Below are 9,354 nucleotides of genomic sequence, written 5' to 3' on the forward strand. Positions count from 1 at the left end.
CACCCAGAACAACGCTTGGCATCTATTAGGTAGGTATTTAATGAACTTAGTTAATGAATGCATGCATGCATGAATAAAACAAGTGCTGTTCTTGAAGCAGATGCTTTGGATGGGTGTGTCTACCCTTGTTCTGACAGTGCCATCATCTGTCAAAAGTGTTTAACAATCACTTTAGAAGTTACACAAGTAAATCAGATTCACTACTCTGTAGTCACACTCAATTCTTTACTTGAAATCTTTCTCCCAATTTGATTTCTACCTTATTTACTAACTTTGGCTCTAAATTATCTGTTTCCCAAAATTAAATTCACCCTCAAGAATAAAAATGTGTTGGCTTTAATGTTAAATGCTACTCGTGTTGCTGCGTAAATTGAATGTGTTAATTCAAAGAGTCAACTATAAATACATAAGCACGTCAACAACAAAATTGTCAGCTTTGATAATAGTCAGAAGAATGGGCTTTAGGCTCTGAAGGCAATTTGAAAATTACACTGATTTCAACATGTAATTTCTGGAGTGTTATGCTGATTTTAAATGATTACCTTATTTTATGGTGAAACCTCATACAATGGGACAATGGTGTTTTCACCTCTGGATTCCTTTCTTATTTTTAGTTATTTTGAAATAGTTCCATTTTAAAGAATTGAATTTCTAGAAAACAACCCAATGGTATTTAGACTAAAAAGCAACTTGGGGTCTAAGCAACTCGCTTTCTTCTTTTCTATAAAAATCATTCCAACCCAACACTTCTCTATTCCTCACACATCTCGTGCATTCTCACTAGTTCTTCCTGTTCTTCCTTCTGACTAGAATGGACTGGAATTCAGAATTAATTCCATCATCCTCTGATCTCCCAAACCACCTGGGTTTAAACTGTATGAGGGCAGTGGCCAGGTCTGTTTTCGTCATGACTATATTCCCAGCACCTAGACAGTGTCTGGCACACAGTAAGCGCTCAAAATATATTTGTTGAATGAAAGAATGCTTCTCTATTCTATTATCTAGCGCTATTTAGTTATTTAAATGTCTTCCTCCCCAACAAGGCTGTCCATTTCCTGGATCATGGTCTTATCTATCTCGTATCTCTCTGAGACATGGAGAGGGCAAGGGTGGGACCAGAAGCAGGTAGCTTCTATCTTGCTAAAACTCCAAAGTTTCCACTCATTTACTTTCAGACCAGCCAGGATCACAGTGGATTTCCTGTTTTGTTTTCATCTACTCTTTAGACCACATGAAGCTTCTGATGGTAGAAGAAGGGCCCTAGGATCTGACGTTTATTCCCCTTCCCCACCCCAAGCCCGAGCTCAGCTGAGTCCAGATGTAGGGTCCCTTGGGCCCAGGTGTCTCCAAGTTGAAATGAACTCGGTTTGCTCCTTGGGTTCCTCCTGCTGCCATTGCCCTTTCCCCACCTGCTCAACCCTCTCCAATCTCTTTTTCCACTCCCTCACCAGAATGATCCCTCTAGAGCTGGGTCACTAACTCAAATGCTTAGAGTCAGGTAAGTAGGAAAAAAATGCCTGAGAAGTTAGAGACAGTGCCCTCTAAAGATGGAAGCTAATTATTGCTTGGGGCGGCGGAGGGGTGGGGAGTACAAACCTAGTGTTCTAGAACAGCTGAAGTTTTAAGAAAAACTAGAAATCCAGAATTTAAAAAAACAATGTGAAATCTCCCAATGTATAAGTACTGGCAACTATTTCAATTCTTCTTTAATTAGGCAAGCTAATTAAAACGTATGCACAGGCCAAATACGGGCTGTGAGCCACTGGTTTCCTTCTCCGCTTTGCATCTCTGACTGTGTGACCTTGATGCTCCCCCTGGACGTACTATTTCCTTACTTGAGCATCAAGACATGGACAACCTTTTGGGCCTGAAAAATCTGCCATTTCCCATGCACCTCCTTCCACCCCTAGTCTAGATACCACATGACTTGCCATGCCAGGGCACCATGCCAAGCTCTGTAACGTCTTCATGTCTATGCATGTGCTGCTCCTAGTTCTATTCACTGAGCCAACAACTCTTTGTTGATCAGCCACTCCAGCCAATCGAATATGTTCTGGTCGCTGGGGACGTAACCATCAGCACCACAGGCAAAATTCCTGCCCTTCTGGGGCTTACATTCAAGTGGCAGAGGTAGATGTTACTCAAATAATCACACGAAGAAGTAAACTTCAAACGTGGTAAGTATTAGGAATGAGCCCTGAGAACATATAACAATGATCCCCAGGGCAGATCAGCTTAGGATCTGGGAAGGCTTCCCTGAAGGAGTGACATTTTCGTAAATCTGAAGGATGTATAGGAATTACAGTATCTAAGGAAAAGAGGTGGAGCAGGGAGCGGCTGGAGTGGGGAGAGGGGAACCATGATTGGAGTTTTAGGTGAAGAAATCAGAAAGTGTGCAGTCCAGGGGAGGCAGGAGTGTCACTTGTTTGAGGAACTGAAAAAGGCAAGGGTTGCCAAACAAAGGAACTGAGGAGGAGAATGGCACAAGATGAGGCAGGAAAGCCAGGCAGGGCTCTCCATGCAGGCAGGGCTTCATTAGACATGGTAAGGGTTCTGGTCTTTATCCTAAGGGCAACAGGAAGCCACTGAGAGGTTTAAGGGTGTGTGTGTGTGTGTGTGTGTGTGTGTGTGTGTGTGTGTGTGTGTGTGTGTGTGTGTGAGAGAGAGAGAGAGAGAGAGACAGACAGACAGACATGATCAGATTTGCATTTTGAAAACCTTTTGCCGGCTTCTGGGTAGAGAATAGAGAAGAGGGGCAGGAGCAGGAGAAGCTGGGGACTAGTTCAGAGGTTGCAGAGGTTCAGGTGAGGCATTATGGCACCTCAGCTGGAGGCACAGGTAGTGGAGACAAACATGGATGGGCAATATTTATGAAGTAAACAACAACAGGATTAAGGCATGGATTGTGTAGGGTGGGCATAGAGCGGTGAGGCAGTGGAGAGAAGTTAAGGATGATTCCCACATTTCTGGCTGTGTGGTGAGTTGGGGGTATTGTTCCCTAGGACAGGGAACGCTGGAAGAGAAGCAGGTCGGTGGTGAAGGCAATGGGGAGAATGAATTTAATTATTTAGCAGGTATTTACTTGGTCAACACACATTTATCAAAGGCCTGCTTTGTTCCAGCATCTGTCTATATAAAGACAGAAATGGTTCCTGCATACAAGCTGCTCTGGTTGGCAGGACAGGCAGAAAAAAAATTATCATAATCCAAATATCATGCTGGCCTCATAACCCGGTGAACTCAAACAAAGCCACACGAACACTAATCATCCCAAGTTCCTGTTGTTGCCCCTGCAAAGTTCCCTTCAAGTAATTTTGGGACACTTCTAGGGACTTTTCACACATGGCTGTCAGACTAAGCAGTGGGGCCAAGTCATTGGGCACATCAGCCCCGCTCTGACCCCCTTCGTCCCTGCCCACTGCCCCTACCAAGGGTGCCTTCTGTGGGAACGCTAAGAATACTCCTGGACTAGAGTGAGACAAACAAGGAGATGGCTCTGAAAGTGGATGCCTCCTTAAGTGTTGCTGTCCCTCATGCTCTTGAGGTGCTGCAGCAGGCCTGGGTCTAACTGAAGGAGTTAGTTGCTTAAGTCACCTGAGCCCTGAAGCAGCAGTGCTAGTGGCAGAAGTTTGAGTTCTACTGGGGACGTGTTGAGTTTGCTGGGTCTCTGAGACATTGAAATGGGGATATAACAGGGATGCAAATGGCTATCTGGATTTGGAACTCAGAAGTTTGGGTTAGAGATCTAAATTACAGATTATGGAGGAGGGAGAACAGGCATGGGACTAAGTTCTGCTGAACTCCCAACATTTAAACTCCCTGCCCCCACTCCACCTGGCAACTTCCCCAAAATCCAGCTTCCCTCACCGATGTTAGCAGTTGGCCAGTTACTCCTTCCGGTGCATTCCTTCAGCTCTCTGTACAGTCCTCTATGATAACACTTTTCATGCTACCTGGTAACTCTTGATTCACGTATTTATCCCCTTCACTCCACAGTGAGCTCCTTGAGGGCATGGACTCTTTTACTCAATGTTGACCCTCATGCCATTTTCATCTACCTTACTGGCAAAGACTAAAACTATGGGAAGAGAATAAAGATGTGGTACATATGTACAATGGAATATTTCTGAGCCATTAAAAGGAATGTAATAATGCCATTTGCAGCAACATGGATGGACTTGCAGATTATCATACTAAGTGGAATAAGTCAGACAGAGAAAGACAAATATATGATATTACTTATATGCAGAATCTTTAAAAAAGATACAAACTTATTTACAAAACAGAATCAGACTCACAGGCTTAGAGAACGAACTTATGGTTACTGGTTACCGGGGTGGGGAAGGGTTAGGGGGGAGGGATAGATTGGGAGTTTGGGATTGACATGGGCTATATTTAAAATGAAATGCCTTTCCATGAAAAAATAAAATAAAATCAGAGCAAAAGAAACCATAAACAAGACAAGAAGGCAACCCTCAGAATGGGAGAAAATACTTGCCAACAAAGCAACGGACAAAGGATTAATCTCCAAAATATACAAGCAGCTCATGCAGCTTCATACCAAAAAAGCAAATAACCCTATCCACAAATGGGTGGAAGACCTAAATAGACACTTCTCCAAAGAAGACATACAGATGGCCAACAAACACATGAAAAGATGCTCAACATCACTAATCATTAGAGAAATGCAAGTCAAAGCCACAATGAGGCATCACCTCACAGAATGGCCATCATCAAAAAATCTAGAAACAATAAATGTTGGAGAGGGTGTGGAGAAAAGGGAACTCTCCTGCACTGTTGGTGGGAATGTAAGTTCGTACAGCCACTATGGAAAACAGTTTGGAGGTTCCTTAAAGAACTAAAAATAGAACTACCATATGATCCAGTAATCCCACTACTGGGCATATACCCAGAGAAAACCATAATCCAAAAAGAAACAGGACACCATAATGTTCATTGCAGCACTATTTACAATAGCCAGGACATGGAAGCAACCTAAATGCCCATCAACAGATGAATGGATAAAGAAGATGTGGCACATATATACAATGGAATATTACTCAGCCATAAAAAGGAATGAAATGGAGCTGTATGTAATGAGGTGGATAGACCTAGAGTCTGTCATACAGAGTGAAGTCAGCCAGAAAGAGAAAAACAAATACTGTATGCTAACTCATATATATGGAATCTAAAAAAAAAAAAATGGTACTGATGAACCCAGTGGCAGGACAAGAATAAGGATGCAGATGCAGAGAATGGACTGGAGGACACGGGGTTGGGGGGACGGGGTGTGAAGGGGAAGCTGGGACGAGTGAGAGAGTAGCATAGATATATATACATTACCAACTGTAAAACAGATAGCTAGTGGGAAGTTGCTGTACAACAAAGGGAGATCAACTCGATGATGAGTGATGCCTTAGAGGGCCAGGACAGGGAGAGCGGGAGGGAGTCACGGGAGGGAGGGGATATGGGGATATATGTATAAATACAGCTGATGCAAAAAATAAATAAATAAAAAATAAAATCAGGTTAAAAAAAATAGAACTATGGGAAGAGAGTACCCAGAATTGATTGAGGAGGTGCGAGAAGAGAATGCTGCTTATGCTGCTGCTTGGCACAGTCATTTTGTGCCATTTCTAGGAATTTATCCCAAAGATATATTGATATTAGTGCACAAAGATGTTCTGTAGGGTGACACTCATTGCAGTATCAATTGCAATACTGAAAAGCTGGAATCAACCTATATTTCTATCAGAAGGGAATTGATTGAGAAGTACTTAGTGGGATAATATGCAACCATGAAAAATGAAGTAGATTTACATACACTGACAAGGGAAGGTCACCAGAATATTTCACTTAAAAACACGTCAAAAACTATTTGTAGAGCATGCTGCAGTTTGTGTTTAAAACAAAACAAGATAGACGCATATACAATAGAAGCAATAAAAATGTCTGGAAGGCTACACAAGCAACCAGGGAATAGTGGGTATCTTTAGAGAAGGGCGGTCAAACGAATGAGCCAGGTTTTAAGGGGAATTTTAGTTTTCACGTTATGCCTTTCTTATGATTAGATTTTTTTAAAAAACTAGAAGCACACTTTTTATAATAAAAGGTACTATTTAGTTAATATTTATAATCTGCTGAACATTAGTCTACTTTATATAAATGCACTCTTCGAGCCCTCATAACATCTGTATGAAGTAGGTAGTAGGTTTTCGTTTGTATGTCTTTTTATTTTGGCCACACCACTCCACATGCGGGATCTTAGTTCCCCGACCAGAGACAGAACACGTGCCCCCCAGAAACAGAGACACAGATGTAGAGAACACACATATGGACAGCAAGTGGGGAAAGCGGGGGGTGGGGTGGTGGGGGGATGAACTGGGAGATTGGGATCACCATATATATACTACTACTAAGAAAAAAAATCAAATTGTACACTTTAAATATATGCAGTTTATTGTATGTCAATTATATCTCAATAAAATTTCTTAAAAAAAAAAAAGAACCCGTGCCCCCTGCAGTGGAAGCACTTGGGTCTTAACTACTGGACCACCAGGGAATTCCCAGGTAGTAAGTAGTTTATCCCCATTTTATAGAAGAAGAAATGAAGCACAGAGATGTTAATCAAAGCATATATTTTTATAATTTAGAAATCTTAGAAAAAATTCAAATAATGAGTCTCGGTCTCCTTTTATCCCTTCACATATTTGGCACCATAGGTGTTTAAAACTGAACAAATGAACAGAAACTCTCCTGCCCAGGGTTGGAGCCCTTTTTCTCCTGGGAACTGGCTGCAAAGCAGGGGAGGCAGATGGGGCCTGCAGATCCTCCATTGGTGGATCAAGCACAGGTCAAGTAGCTACAGGCAAAAAAAAAAATCCTTCCCGCCCCTCAGTTAGAGACTCACATGAAAGTGAAAGTATGCAATAAGGTACTCAATAAAAGTGTGTAGTAATAATAACAATGATCACTATCACTTATCCAGCACCTACTAACAGTTCCTGTGCCGAGTGCTTCACAAACACTATCACTTTTAATCCTAAAGGCCCCAAGGTGGGATTGTTATCACCCCTTTGTTATCAAGGAGGAGAAAACAGAGGCTGAGTAAGTTTAAGTAATGTGCTCCATCATCCAGCAGGTAAGAGGAAGAGCCAGATTTGTACCTAACTCCATCTGAATCACAATGCTCTCCATTGTTCCTCCATCCTACACCATATTAACTTGATTAAGGGAGGAAACAGGTAGAAGAAACTTCTCCCTGCGCACTTCAAAACAAAGTCCAGCTGCAGTCAGTGAAAACAAGACAGATTAGCAAACAGGCCTTTCATATCCACAGCTAACATTAAACACCCAAAAATCTTCATTAGGCACTACATGGAATAATTATTATTATTATTCTGCTTATAACCCCAGGAGGTTTACACTGGTATTTGTTAATGTTCACAACAATTCTGCAAGGTAGATGTCATCACCTCCACTTTACAGAGGAGGAAGCGAAGTGTCAGACGGGTTGTAGTTTTCCTAATGACACACAGCGAGGACAAGGCATTACTGGCTTTGAATTTGTCTGCCTCACTCCAAAGTCAGTATTTTCACAAGGCTATGCTGTTAAAACCTTCAGGTGAACCTGAGGCAGCATATAGTGGTCAACACAAAATGAAATCCAGACCTCTAGGCTCTCAGGACAGGAATTACTCTTCCCTAACCCCAGGGAAGGCCCCCTTCCCCCGAACAGAAGGTTGTTGTTTCACTACTTGGTAAATACGCTGCAGCCTCACAACCCATCGCCTCAGAGATTACCTTTTGTGTGTCTCACTAGGAAGAGGAGCTCAAACTTCCTGTCAACCCCACCTTTAGACAAAGTAAACGTTTGGCAGCCTCCTGGAAAGAATGTTGAGTCTAGTCTAGAAACCCACAGATACCACTACCCAGCGCCTTCTTAGACACTTCTTTATCAAAGTTTTATTAGCCTCAGCTCAAGCTACCTCCATCTGGGCATCTCATTACAGAGCAAGGACACTTCAGCCATTTGTAACACCACCACCCAAGCAGGAGTTTCAAGGACAGCAGCAGAAATGCGTTGTGAGGGAGCTATAAATTCCCCTTTCCCCTCCTCCATGCACTTGCTCTCTCAACTCACCTATTTCTTCACAGTCCACAACTGGATTACTCCCATTACTTAAACACATCTGTGACATTCTCATCCCTGCTCATTTATTCACACTTCCCTTTGACTGGAACTCATTCTCTCCTGGCCGAAATCCATCTTCCACTTTGAACTCCAATTCCACCTATTATTCATCTTTGGGCACTTGCCACATTACATTCTTCATTACAATTATTCAAAAACATTCTTTCCCTCCCCCTTCACTTGACTATAAACTACCTACGTGACCTCAAAGTAAAGTACTGCCCTAGACAGTAGAGATAAATACATATAACATTCATGTGATAATTTATGGAGATATTTGTGTTTTGTTCTCGTTTCTGCTGGTGATTTGTCTCCCTACCCCCAAGAAGGTAGCCAGGCCCTAATGTTCCCTAGCTGAAGGCGTCTACGTTTCATATCCAAATATCAGCAGTTTCCAGGCACCCTGAAGACAATTTCCAGAAATGCTTTTGAAAAGCGTGGGCTTATTAGGGGAACTGATCCAGAAGGAAAAGAGATGGGAGCGAGTGCCTTGAATAGGGGAAGCAAAAATCTGTGGAGAGAAGGAAAGGGTTAGAGAAGGTACCAGGTGTTTGAGAGTTCACGAGAAAGTAAAGACCTAGCCTTCCTTTGCATATAGCGCCCCAGGATGAGGAGAACGCTGTGGGAGCCTGTCCACTATAATACCTTGGCTTTAAGAGCGGTGGTAAGGGTCTGTCTCTTGGAGCAAGTGTGGAATGATTATTCATTGTGAAGGGCAAGACGACCAGCATTCACATCGCAGAAGCAACCACCACAAATTAAGGAGCTGGCCTCTACCCCACTTCTTTGTGGAAGAAACACGTCTGCACAAAGCAGTACTATAGGTAGAGAGCTAAAACGCTTCGTCTTTTAAGACGACTTCTCGGATCAACAACGGCTAACGTTTAAGAACCTTCTATCTTGGAAACCAAGGAATACGTACTTCTTGGAATCCCTGCTTTGGTCTGGGGCTCTTTTCCTGGCTAGATATCAGGTCTCTGATCTGAACCCTCCCTCTTAGTTTAACTCCTCCAATAGCTTTCGGTCTTTCCACTGACCCGTCCTTCCTCAAAGTCCACCTCCAAGCTTCCCTTCCCCACCTCCACCCCCCCCCCCGGCCCTGCGTCAGACTGTTCCTTAGTCGTCCCTTCACCCTGATCTCCCCTGCGCCTCTCTCCCTC

This window comes from Hippopotamus amphibius, chromosome 1, assembly GCF_030028045.1.
Source record: "Hippopotamus amphibius kiboko isolate mHipAmp2 chromosome 1, mHipAmp2.hap2, whole genome shotgun sequence".
Lineage (NCBI taxonomy): Eukaryota > Metazoa > Chordata > Mammalia > Artiodactyla > Hippopotamidae > Hippopotamus > Hippopotamus amphibius.